At 41.1% G+C, this 13,868-nt stretch overlaps 1 protein-coding gene across 3 annotated transcripts in view; it reads right to left on the bottom strand.

Annotated features, from left to right (window-relative positions):
* CTNNA2 (catenin alpha 2) overlaps positions 1-13,868 on the bottom strand; it is a 1,168,663-nt gene that overhangs the window by 498,608 nt on the left and 656,187 nt on the right. The gene's annotated exons all lie outside the window — the stretch shown is intronic.

Below are 13,868 nucleotides of genomic sequence, written 5' to 3'. Positions count from 1 at the left end.
AAGGGTGATATATTTTTCCAAGTTGAAAAAAGTGTACTGTGTCAGTGTAATTATCCATTTTCAGAAACCACACAGGGAAAACAGGTGACATTTTTGTTCCAGCATTGCATACTGCTTTAAGTAGGCAATTACAGGGAATAGTGCTCTGAACCAACACCAGTGTTTATTTAAATACAATAATCATACTGTATGGTTTTTCTCCCAGATGGTCCCCTGAGAGACTGTAAGCCCTTCTCCAAATCACATGTATTCTAAAATCCAAAAATCCTCAAAGTTGTAGCTTGGAATTGAAAACACGAAAAACAGTCTATATATCTCCTAAAGAATGCAGATTCCTTGGTGTGGCATTCCAGGCTTTTCCCAATCTGACCCCAGTGATCTGCCCCAGAAGCCTCAGTTTCCATCACTTTTTGAGTGGGAGGATGTGAGACCAAAGTGTAGCAATTGGGCGGCATGCAAGGTCCTCAAGGCTGAAGAAGAGAGATGGGGCCAGTGAGACTGAGACCCTGTGGCTAGAGAGCTAAAGTCAGGGTCCCTGAGAGGATATAAAGTTTGAGATGGAATTGTGAAGTCAGAAAGAGGAGCCTCAGAGGAGATAATGAGCAGAGGAAAGAAAGAGAGAGAGAGAGAGAGAGAGAGAGAGAGAGAGAGAGAGAGAGAGAGAGAGAGAGAAAGAGAGTCTGGGCTCACAGACGACACAATGCCAAGCTGTAAAAGCCAAATGAAAGCATCACCACAGCAATCTCCTCAGTGGTGGCAGCAGTAATGCAGGCATGACCATCTCAGTAAAAGATTTTCCACAGTGTGGCAACAAATCACTTTATCATACTAATCAGACCCTGAGAAGATGTGCAGAGGGCCTCTGGAGCCTGAGGATGACCAGCACAAGACCCAAGAGGCCAACAGATACAGGTGCAGGTGCAGGAGATAATGAACAGGCCTGGGGTGGATGCTTTGGTGTTCACTCTTCATTCTTCAGGCATGTGATTTTTTTTGTGTTTAAACAAGATCTTCAGTGTGGCTTAAAATTGTAACTAAATATTTGCATCTTGGGTCATTGTCTAATAAACTTTCAGAAAGTGAATACACTGTGTGTGTGTGTGTGTGTGATCCAATCTAATCGAGTATTCCCTGAATCTAGAGTTGAAGATCTTCTTTAAGAAACCTAATCAACATGACTTAGAAAGGAACTAGCAGTTGGAAATTCCAGTGTCTACACAGGCAATCTCCTTAGATAATGCTGCTAGGCTTACAGCTACATAAGTATGCTACACAAATGGTGCATATTAAGGGGTATTTCCATGGCCTAATGCCTTAAGCACTACAAGGACTGGGGACATATTATTAGAAAAGCCCTGACACAGAGAAATAAGAAACTGTAATTGGCTGTAGTGAACAGAGAAGGTGATATTTGGGCTGAGCCCTGTTAAATGGATATGATGTGTGTGTGCACATGTGTATGTACATATCCATCTATAGAGAAATATCTTGGAGTGTGAACAGTACATTTTCTAGAGGCAGCGTTTCTACAGACTTCTCATAACAGGATCAAAAACACGTATTTTATAAGTCAACCCAGAATTTTGGGAAGCTGCGTGGAGAGGATTGTTTGAGGCCAGGAGTTCAAGACCAGCCTGGCCAACAAAGTAAGACCCTGTCTCTACAAAAAAAACACTTTTAAACAAAATTAGCTGGATACCCTGGCATGCACCTGTAGTCACAGCTACTCTGGAGGCTGAGTCAGGAGAATTCCTTGAGCTCAAGCATTTGAAGCTGCAGTGAGCTGTGATCAAATCATGCCACTGCACTGCAGCCTGGATGATAGAGCAAGAACCTGTCTGGAAAAAAAAAAAAAAAAAAAAAAAAGAGAAGAAAAGAAAAGAAATATAATAAAGTAAGTCAGAATGTTGAAGTTTTTCTGAGTTTTATTTTTTTAATTTGGTAAAATCCAGTTTGGTCAGTAGTGCTAATGACGCATCAGGTGAAAGTGATTTCCATCCACTGAACAGAAGAGTGGAGCACACAAGGCAGCGACAAAGAAGAGGATCTGCAGCCCGAAGTTGATTTAGAGCACAGAGGAGGCCAGTGGGTCGACCTTCTCTTCTCATCCAGAGATGCTCTTTCCAGTGCCAAGCCTAGGAGAGTCTGGTTTTATTTTGAAGAAGACAGGTTTCCTTATGGAACCTAAGGAAAACTACACTCTATATGGCATACCTTCATAAACTTTCAAAGCCTCAGAGAAATATAACTGAAATTCAGCAAAGAGCTTGGGAAAACCATGCTCATCAGAATCAAATCTCATAAAATAAAGGCCTGAAGCTGGGACAGGTGGCCTTGGTGGTAAGGCCCATACTTGGCTTCTGGTGCTGCTCCTCTGCTCTCTCAGGTGCATTGCCCCACAGTGCACATGAGCTCCTGCCTCAGTTTGCCCCTGCAGCCCCAGACGCCTTTAGGCAGCTATTTGCAAGGACTGGGACATGCTGACTGGATCAGTGATCATTTAGCCTTTGGAGTCTTTGGGATTCTATTGCCCACCTGACTGTTGATTTGTAAATACCCAGTTCCTTGTCTTTCACATGATATGTTTTACCTTCCCAACTTCCCTGTACTCAGCAGTCTTTGCTGCTGATGCTACTTTTGTAACCCCCTGAATCCAGACAAGACTGGCTAACTTTAAGCCTGTACAGAAAGAAATCTGTCAATGCCTTTGAAAAGAAATCCCTGAACATCTCAAGAGAGACAGATTCTACCAACTAAACTGAAAATAGAGACATTTAGATATTTGCAATGGAAGAAAGAGTGGAGAAAAAAACGAAAGCCTATATTATAAAGTGAGCTATGCACATTAACCAAAAAAAACTCAAATCCTTGGCTCTAAAAAAATGACATTAAAAAGTTAAGCAGTACTTACTCTTATTTAAAATGTCATTCTTGTTCAGTGTAACTGTTAGACATTTAATACAGACAGATGAGCCACACTGAGTCCATGAAGACAAAACTTTCTCCTGTACATCTGCTCTAAAAGCTTTTAAAACCGCTCTGTCAGGAGCAATTTGATGGCAGATCAATTGTGTTTCTCTACTGAACCACAGTACTGTATGTGACAAATGAATATAGTAACAAGATTGGGTGGGTGGGTGTGGGGAGGTAGGGGCTGCGAAGTCCACCCCATGGTATAAATGACTCTAACAGAAAACACTGCTGATAAAACAGGAGAGGAAATGCATTAGCCTGCTACAAGGGGCTGAGGTGGACCATTAAATATTTCACATAAGAAAAGCATATACAGCATCTCAACAGGACTTTGCTGAAATTTAGGGATTCAAAGGCCCCTAAAAATGATTTACAAGGGGTATTTTGTTGGCAAATCTGACAGGGAGTCCTATTGGAGTTCATCATGGGTGGTGAGTGTTTTCTTCTAATCTTGGTGCCCCTCAGCTAGGACCATAGTTCCCAAAAAGAGCATTAATAGACATTCACCATTTTTATGTTCAGTCTTTACCCCACACCGATTAACATTCCTGTGATTCAAAAGAGGGCTGTAATCCCAGCACTTTGGGAGGCCGAGGTGGGTGGATCACTTGAGGTCAGGAGTTCAAAACCAGCCTGGCTAACATGGTGAAACCCGACTGTATTAAAAATACAAAAATTAGGCTGGGCATGGTGGCTCACGCCTGTAATCCCAGCACTTTGGGAAGCCAAGGCTGGCAGATCACCTGAGGTCAGGAGTTCAAGACCAGCCTGAACAACATAGTGAAATCCCGTCTGTACTAAAAACAGAAAAATTAGCCAGGCGTGATGGCGTGTGCTTATAATCCCAGCTACTTGGGAGGTTGAGACAGGAGAATCGCTTGAACCCAACAGGTGGAGATTGCAGTGAGCTGAGATTGTACCACTGCACTCCAGCCTGGGTGACAGAGGGAGTCTGTATCTCAAAATAAATAAATACATAAATAAATAGATAAAATACAAAATACAGAAATTAGCAGGGCATGGTAGTGGAAACCTGTAATCCCAGTTACTTTAGTGGAAACCTGTAATCCCAGTTACTCAGTAGGCAGAGGGTACAGTGAGCTGAGATTGTGCCACTGCACTCCAGTCTTGGTGATAGAGGGAGACTCTGTCTCAAAAAAACAAAACAAAGAAAACCAAAAAACAAACAAACAAAAAAACAACCAGAGAGGACTTCCCACTTCAAAAAACAGTAGTATAAATTGAATCTATAACTAGAAAATGATCAATCTTCTTGGTTAACCAGTTAAAGTGGGAGTTTTGTAGTCCAAATCTAGACTCAAGAAAGAGCAAGAAAGAGCAAGAAAGAGTAAGTAGGTAACTTTTGGGGATTGGTCTATTTCTTCCCCAAAGGCAAGACAATTAATTCATCAAGGATAGAGAAAAAAATGGATGGAGAAGCTAAATTGAAAGGCCATGCCAGGGATAGTCAATTGGGCCATTAGAGACTGGACTTCCCAAGCAGCAGAAAGTTAGAGAGAGTTCAGAGGGAAGAAATTTTAAGTAACTGTCTTGGTTGTCTGTTGAATCTATTGATGAGTAACAATCCAAGGAACAACTGTGGCTTAAAACAGAAACATCACGTATTTGCTTACAATTCTGCAATTCGGGCAGAGCTCAGCAGGGACAGCTAATCTACGCTCCATGTGTTATTGTCTAGTGCTGCAGAACAACTGAAAAATCCAAAATAGTCTCACCTCCATGGCTGCCAGTGAAGGCTCCCTGTTGTTTGAAGAGCCAGCTAGGGCTGTCCATTGGAGCACCTCAGTACTCCTCTGCATGGCTTGAGGTTTTCACAGCATTGCAATGATATTCCAAGAGAAAGTACTGCAAATAGCTGGAAGCAGCCACTGCAGATCTCCTACAGCATGGCCGTGGAAGTTACAGAGTATACTCCTGCCACTTTCTATGGGTCAAAGCGAGGAGACTCCAGAGGAGGGGGAAATAGCCCCCACTGCTCAATGGTAGAAGTGGTAAAAATATTACACGAGACATCTTTAGACATCTATAATCCGCCCCAGCAACTAAGACCAAGTTACCAGTGTGTGTGTGCGGCAAACGGAGAATTTTGAAAAGAAAAATGAAACCTTTTCTGTGAAGTCTTATACACATTAGATTTCTGGTGATGAATATTATAAATCTTTGTGGGAACCACCCTGAACAGTTCTCTCTGGTAGACTTTGATCTGCTAGGAAAATGCTCCCAGGGTTTCTGAAACAAGATGTCCCAACTTCCAGAATGGCTCATGGTCAAGTGAAGGACACATATCATATTCTTCTTAATCTACCTCACAAAGAGTAGGCACTAATTAAATTCCTGTTAATTGAATCATGAATTTCCAGACCTCCTGTGTATTCCATATGGAGTAGGCACATGGCAGTTAAATAGAAATGCTTTGGGGAGGCAGCATGGTACTGCAAATGAATAGCTTTTAAAACCCCCAATGGTGGCTAGTGGCTAGTTCTGGAGGTCACGGAGAAAGCTAATCAAAGGGAGAAGGGGAAACAAGCATAACATGCCTGGTAACCAGTGGACTCTCAATAAATATTTGTTGGATGAATGACTGGGGAGAAAAATGCTTTGAGTGTAGATAAGAGGACCCGTCCAGGGAGAATTCAACCCAGAAAATGCCTTTTGCTGCCACCTACAGCCTTGTGGGTCTATAAATATCCTCCCAGCCTGCAGTAGATTTTATATAGATCATTTATTTCAAACAGGGCACATAGGCTAGTAACTAAGGAGATTTTCTTATGTCAACATGTCATATTGTATGCATTTACAGTGTCAAGATTTTCTTCATTTCTGTATCCACAGCTTCTAGAACAGTGATTGACAGACAGCAGCAGTTCTCAACCAAGGGTGATTTTGCCTTCCAGAGGATATTTGGCAATGTCTGGAGGCATTTTCGGTTGTGACAGCTGGGGGGAGAGGTGTTACTTGCATCCAGTGGGTAGAAGCGAGGGATGCTGCTACACATCCCACAGTGCCCAGGACAGTCTTCCACAACAAAGAATTACTCAGCCCCAAATGTCAGTTGTGATGAGAGTAACAAACTCTGCCATAGAGTAAGTATTCCACAAATATTTTCAGGACGAGAAATGATGAATGAGAAACAAATGAAGAACAACAGTAATGTAGTTAATGAAGATTGTGTGGTTAAGGCAAAATATCTCAGGTCTATTGATCAACTACAGACAGACAAATATAACTGGATTAACAGGAAGTGACTTGGGCGAAAGTGAAAAATAACAGTGGACACCAGCTGAAATGAGTGAGGACAAATAAAGAGTAAGAGGCCGCTCAGGCCTCTGACAGGGAAAAACTCTCAACACTGCCCTCTACATGTTCTAGTGATGACTTAGGAAGAAGTGATTGGTGAGCAGCTTCAGAAATATACTGCTATGACACTGCCTTATTGATAAGTTGTTGTATTCTTACATTTGTACTTAGGTTTGTCGTTAGTGATTTAAATAAAACTCATTTCCTATTACAGGTTCAGATCTTAACGATCTTTTTAAATTTTCATAAACTCACAGGGTCTATAGCTTTCTTCTGGTATTGTTAAGGAGGAGGCTGTATTTTAGCCAGGTGCATCTATCGGGAATCTGTGGTACCTCTTACAGTTGCTTGCTGCCAACTTCTTACTTAGGACTTAAAAGTTTCATTTTCTGTGTGGATAGGACTGTAACCCGCTGCACTAACACCACTACTGTCACATTTTGTCAATGTCCCTCAAGCTTCCTACTATTTTTATAAGTATGAAACACTTGCATTACAGCTAAAAGACTGTATGGGGCAAAACTGACAAAAACCTAAAGAAGCATCATCATCAAATAGAAAGAAAAAGGAAGGCCAGAAGCATTTTGGACTTAGTCTCCTCATTAATTGGGGGAAAGACCTCTAGCCCCCAAAACTTCAAAATTATTAAGACAACGATAGTAAACATGAGATGTGACTGCTTTATGTACCCCTGCCGATATATTTTAAAATCTAAATTCTCTCCATCAAAGCAAAATGTGAATTAATGTTTTGACAAGAAAGTTGTCACACTTACTGGGTCTTTGGAACTGGTTTTTCCACTCAAGTATTTGGCAAAACAGAGCTTCAAACTGCAATTATGTGATCCCTCCCCTGCCTTCCCTCAGGCAGTTTCAGGTCACAGTTAGGGCTGCTTTAGCTTTGATGTTTTTGATTTTCTTTTTTATTTCTTGCTTCTTTTTGAAAGGAGAATGTAGGAATGTATTTTATGTAGTATCATGAAATCTATCTTCTACTCCAAATTGCTCATTCTTGGGGAGGGGTCATGAGTGGGGAAAGGGGAGACTTTGGTGATAGGGTATGAAGTTTCAGTTAAGACCAATGACTTCTGGTGGTCTACTGCACAGCACGGTGACTACAGTAAGTCATAGTGTATTTCATGTTTCAAAATAGCTAAGATAGAGGACTTGAAGTGTTCTCACAAAAAATATGATGAATACTTGAGGTGGTAGATATGTTGACTAGCCTGATTTGACCATTCCACAATGTATGAATGTACTGAAAGATTACTTATACTCCATAAATATATTCAATTATGATTTGTCAGTCACAAATAATATAAAACAAAAAAATGCATAGAACTCATTCTGTTGCCCTTCAGGAATGTTCACTTTTCTTGTGACTAAATATCAGAGTAAACTCTGAGGAAGGCTCTTGGAGGAAGGACACTTGCACCATAAGTCAAAGTGCAGAGAGAATTTTCACATCCATTTAGCATTAGCACCTAGCATCAAAGACATGGGCTGCTGGAGAATGAGGCATTGTCAATGGTAGTTAATCTTGATGGGGTACCTGCGGGATGATCCAATGGCCCTTCGTTACTTCATACAGGTTGTCCAAGGGGGAGAATACAGTCATGGGTCCTTAGTTTCCGTTTCTGGTTAGGCCAGTAAACCCCTTTTTCATCTCTCTTTTCCACTTACCACTAGAGACAGAAACTAAAAACCATGGCTTTGGGCTGCTGAAAGCCTAAAACAAAATAGAACAACCACAAAATAAGGTGGATTGGATGGGCTTGTACGGCCTCATTGTTCATATGCATTGTGGAAGTTTGAGAAAATATCTCAGCTTACACACAGGGTATTTCAGAGACTTGCAATTGACAAACAGAATGCTTCATATCCAGATAGCCAGCTCCATTATATCTTCTTTCCTTCCCTCCATTTTCTGCTTTTTTATCTGTTAACAGTTCTCCCTGCTCCTTATTTTAGGGCTTCCAAGGCATCCTCAAATACTCTCTTGCTGGTGTTATCAAACCAAGCTGGGGTCTGCTCACTCAGTGCAGCAAAGCCAAACACTGACACAGGGATTGTAGTGAGAGAAAGTGAGGCATTGATGCCAGGGCACCAAGCAAGGAAGAGGTGAGCAGCTAATGCTGAAGACCCAAACTTCCCAATGACTTACAGGTAAGAGTTTTTAAAGGTGGGGAGGCAGACGTTACAGGCAAAGTCATAAGTCAAACACATTAGTAGGCATTGGTTTGACCCAAAAAAGTGGGACATCTTGAGGCAGGGGCCCATGAGTCATAGGTGGATCCAAAATTTTTCTGATTTGCAGTTGGTTTAGGAGGCGAAGCTTTCTCTAAAAACTTGGGATCAGCAGAATATTATGTCTGACCTCCAGGTCCCTCAGGAAGAAATTTAGAACAAAGAACAGACGTCAGAATTCAGTCCTCAGTTCCTCCTTATCTGAGGTCTATGTGCCAGTGGATCCGTTTGGTGGGGATCTGGATTTCTGAAAAACAACTCAGGGACATATGTTAAGACATTATCTTTAGAGTGAGACCCTGTCTCAAAAAAATAAAAAATTCTATCTTTAGTTCCTATAGGGAACCAAATGTCCCATGATTCTTTGTTGGATACTGTTTTAAGCTACTATTACCTTCTTGCTTATCAAGTTGCTCATTTACTTCTCAGGGCTAGCTAGATGCCTGAAATTTCCCATGAAGAACTCAAGATTTTCCTTTATTTCCATGCTTTGGGCCCTGCAGGCCCCTAAGAGCGATCCCTGCTCCATCTCACTGGTGGAACTCAGCCTATAGAAATTGCCCTTCATGTTGGTTTATGTTGTCTGCCCCAACCCTAAAGTCACCTCACTTGGGCTTGCTCTTTCTGCAAGATGAGGCTGGCAAGAGGCAGAGCTCACAGGGTTGGAGGGGGTGGATATTTATCTTTGGTGGTTTTCTTTCTCCCTTTAATGCTCCTTCCTCACTCACAATATGCCCCAAGTTTTCCCCAGTTTGTGGATTATCTTAGCCTTCCATCCTTCTTTGAACCTTACTGCTCTTAAACCTCATCCTCTGCTTGGTAAGTCTGTTTATAGCTAATATTAGAGGGCTCCGAAAATTCCTTCAAGGAAACCGTGTTACATGTTGAATTGTGGTCTCTGGGAGACCGCTAATATTTATTTGAAGGCTTTCTTTCTTGGTGAGGATGTCAGAAAGAGAGAGCTCTAGACAGCCATCCCTGAGTGACTCTGTCACCCTTCTTCTCAAATATGTCCATCTTTCCTGAGGCAGGCTCCTGTCTATGGAGCGGTCCTAAGAAGAGGCACAGAGAAATACATACATTGGTATTCTATATCCTAAAACAGTAACAAGGGAGGGCAGAGTAAAAAAAATAAATAAACAAATTTAAAAAAAGGAGGGAGCCCAGACTGGCAGTTTCAAGGATGCAAATTGCATTGCAAAAATCAAACTGAATCATGAAGCATTGGGCCGGTGCGCTGTTTACTTCCATCTGTTTGCAGACACATTTGTGCCCGGTGTTTGGGAGCCCTTCGTATCAATTATCTGACAAGGGTCCCTATAACCTTAATCTACTTGAAATCAGTTTAGGATGGATATGATGGGGCTTCTGTGCTATTGCTGGGATTGGGAGAAATAAAACATGCAATTTAAGTGGAAGCAAAGAAATTTAAAGAGGATTTTATTTTGCTTGGGTCAATCCCTGTTAAAAGGGAGGTGGATGTGTTTCCTTGTGTTGGATGGCATGAGATTATGTGAATGTTTTGATTTATTAAAATGAACTACAAGGTTTTTCACAGGAATGACAAACATTTATGATTGCATGTAATTATAAACTCCTGACCTCCTGGTGGGGTTGGAGCATCTGTTTCAAATGTGGGACGTACAAGCACCTCACACATGAGAAATTAGGTGTGGCGGGAAGGGATGGAACACAGCTTCTGGCACCATGGACTTAAGACCATGTTGGATCCAAAAGGTGACCTGAAACCTGAAGCTTATGCTTCACAGCTGGGCTGTAAGTTAGACTTGAACCCAGCTGACATGCAAGGTAATGGCGTGCCCGAGGTAGTGACAGGGAACAAAGTGTATAGTATGTGGCCAGTAGTAGCAATGATAAAAAGTATACCAAATGGACTTTGAAGGACCAAAGGTTTTAAAAGTCAATTGGTATCACCTTCACACTAACCAGGGTAGTGGGGTACATTTGGTTTTCAAATTGGGTACTTTTAACACTTTCGTGCCTGACTGCTGTACTCTGCTGACTTGATTCAGTCACTTATAGCTTTATTGGTCTGAACCAGCTCCTTGTTCCCAGGTTACAGACCTGCCTATCATTCCAATAATCCTGTTTCACTTGAATGAAGGGAGTACGGCTTAAATGTAAAGTTTCCGGTTCTCACACTGTACTCTGAAGTCCAAATACTGTCTGTCAACGGGTAACCTGATGTCTCAACCCCCAGTGAGAAGAGTTGATTCTTTGGTGTTCACCAACATGGGAGACTTCACTGGGATAGGCTTTTTTTTTTTTGCTTTGGGTTCTGCTATTTGTTTGCAGAACACCCAAGATCAAGCAAACATGCTCTCTTCACAGTAATACTTTAGGGTTTGGCCATTGTAAATGGGTCTGATGTGATATGACAAGACCAGAGAAACTGGATGTAAATTTACATTGTTGAATGTGCTTGTTATTTCACCTGATACATTTAGGGTATGCAGCTCCTTTTGCAGTTTTCATTTCTACTATGTAAGTTTGGAAATGATGCCACATTTTTGTGTTTCTTTAATCAATGTGTTCTCTTCGGTGATATATATTGCATTATATATTGATGTGTGTATCAATATATACTGATATGTTACACTTATACATACACATACATAAGAGGAGGTGAAAACTGTGGCCTTTGCATTCTCTATTGCCTCTGCAGAGAGATCCTAAGCAGTAAAATCTTGGTGTCGTGACGTACAGAAATGGAAAGGAGTATTAAACCATATTTAATAAAAGAAAAAAAAAAAAGGAGGGAGCAGAGACAACAGAACAACATCCTTGAAACTCTCCAGGAGCAGATATTTTATAATTAAACGCAAATACCAATCTACAGTCATTTTTCATCAGGTGGCTTTTGACGGCTCCTTGCTGCAAAAAGGTTTAATGATTTCATTGAGTAAGAGGCGGTGGACTCAAGATGCGTGCATTGGCTGGGAGATAATTGCATTTAATGAAAGGCACATCCATAGGTTTGGGGAGGCAAGTGATAAATCTTCCTCCAGAGTCTGTGGATCAGTCATATTCCAACTGATGAGTGGTTGGAGAAACAATTAATAATCATGACGAGAACAGTACTTTTCACTTGCAATTTTCCATAGGTCGCTTAGAGCAACTCTAAAAATACGAACATCCATCTTCTTGGTCCTTCTGGGAAGTAAACATTTGGTGGAATTATCACCATATAGTCAACATGGAAATTGAGGTACAGGGAATTCATTGGCCACTATGACAGCAAAAAAGGGAGAGGGGCACAAAAAATTGGACACATCTTAGTATTTGTTATCGGAATGTTGAATATGTATTCTGCAAGCATTTTTATTGATCTCTCAGGATAATATTAGCTAACAATTTTAGTGCCAGGTTTTGTGCTTAATGAAATGCTTTACTGGTATTGTCTCATTTATTCATCTCATTTTTACAGATGAGAAAAATCAAGAATGAGGAGAGTTAGTACCATGCAGATGGTCCCATGATGAAACCAGAATATGAACTCAGGCAATCCAGCTGCTGAACCTGTGTTCTTAACCTTCACACATATCATGTGCTAGGCCTGCGTTGTGATGGGCACTTGGGAAGATGCCCACATAAAGAACATGATACCTATTCTCAAGAAGCTCACAATGAGCAGGGGGTACAAAACCCAGTACTGATAATATTTGCATGCCAGACACTGTTCTCCATGCTTAATGTATATTAACACATGTAATCCTCACAACAATTTGATGAAGTAGGTGCTATTACAATACTCTCCATTTAGCAGATGGGGAAACCAAGGCACAGATAGGCTATGTAACTAGTCTAAGATCAACATTTATCCCCAAGCAATGGGACTCTAAAGTTCATGCTGTCAATCATTAACTGCCTTTTTTTCCACCCCAAGGAGTTTGATGTTCTTATAGGAAGTGATTAGGCAACACTAAAGGATTTTAAGCAAAGGAGTCATATCAGATCCAGGTTTTTCTAACATCACTCTGTCAACACTGGGGTGAATTGATTGTTTATTCCCTCTTCTGCAGTACAAGATACTTATGCATTTAATAGAGTTCAAAGGATTGAAGGTTTGTCATACTTCCAGGATGCTCTATGGAATCCCATATCAATTTTTCTTTATTTTCCACACCTAATCCTCTCCTTTGTAAAACTGACACAAAACTGAGTTTGAACCTGTCCATATGCCACCAGAATGACCTGTAGCTGTAACAGCTAATTCTTCCATCTTATGAAGCCATGCTGGAGTGGGTCAGGTGTCCCCTAGCAAAACAGTTTGAGAAACTGCAGCCAAGGGCACTCTATTCACAATACTTTGTTATTCAAAATCCCAGCAATGGGATGATCAAGTGTCCAAAAATAAACAGAAGTCCCAATAGAAATGCCCTAGTTTATCTGAATGGCTAATGAACTTAGTGAAAAAAAAAAGGCAGGAGATCCAGCTGTTCTAAAACCCATCCCATGGATTCCTATGTGTATGTTCCTATGTTGGAGTATCAGCCAATATCCAAGCTCCTAACTTATTCTATCCCATTGCCTGAGAGCACCTTTCCAACGCTTTCTGCTTAATTAGCCTTTCATTAGTTAATGGGACCTCAAAGTCCCATTTCTTCAAAGAAGTTTCCCGTTACCTCCCTAGTCCAGGGAGTCTTAAGTCTCAGACTCCCAGGAATTCAAGGAGATTTTTTAAATTGCCTTGTTAATTCGCCGTTAGTTTGTAACTCCTATCAAAATGTTCCCATCAGGTATTTTATTACCACCTTTGACAGGGAACTCACCACTTCATGAAATAGCTTCTTATATCTTTGAGCAACTCTGACAGTTTTATAGTTCATCCTTTTACTAAAGCCAAATTCAATTGCCTATAACTTCCTTCCTAGCAGCCCCAAACTCCTATCCCTCAATTAGGCTCAGTATAGAGTGAAATAAACCCTCCTTTACCACCGTGGACTGTGGTAGGTTTCTCAAAATATCTGTATTCTGCCTGATAACAGCTCAGATTATATGTAACTCCCTGTGTGCTGTTTCGTCTCTCTCAGTAAACTATAAACTTCTCAGGAACAAGAGACATACCTTTTATTTCCGGCCCTGTTACAATTCCTGGCTACCACAAGCACTTTCTGTGCTTGGAGCACATCACTGATGGCTGACCAGGAAAGAAGATCTTCTTACATAAAGATAACATAAACATGGTGTCATGGTTTAAGGAGGGAGGCAACGAAGAGGCCACCTTCATGCAGCAGAAGTTGTGTGCTGCTATTGTAAAGAGATAAACATGTGTCTATCCATTTGACTGACCTTCTGTCCAGTAAAGAG

This window comes from Trachypithecus francoisi, unplaced genomic scaffold (assembly GCF_009764315.1).
Source record: "Trachypithecus francoisi isolate TF-2019V2 unplaced genomic scaffold, Tfra_2.0 Lachesis_group17, whole genome shotgun sequence".
In the NCBI taxonomy this organism is placed as follows: domain Eukaryota; kingdom Metazoa; phylum Chordata; class Mammalia; order Primates; family Cercopithecidae; genus Trachypithecus; species Trachypithecus francoisi.
This window is presented reverse-complemented; position numbering and strand designations above follow the sequence as displayed.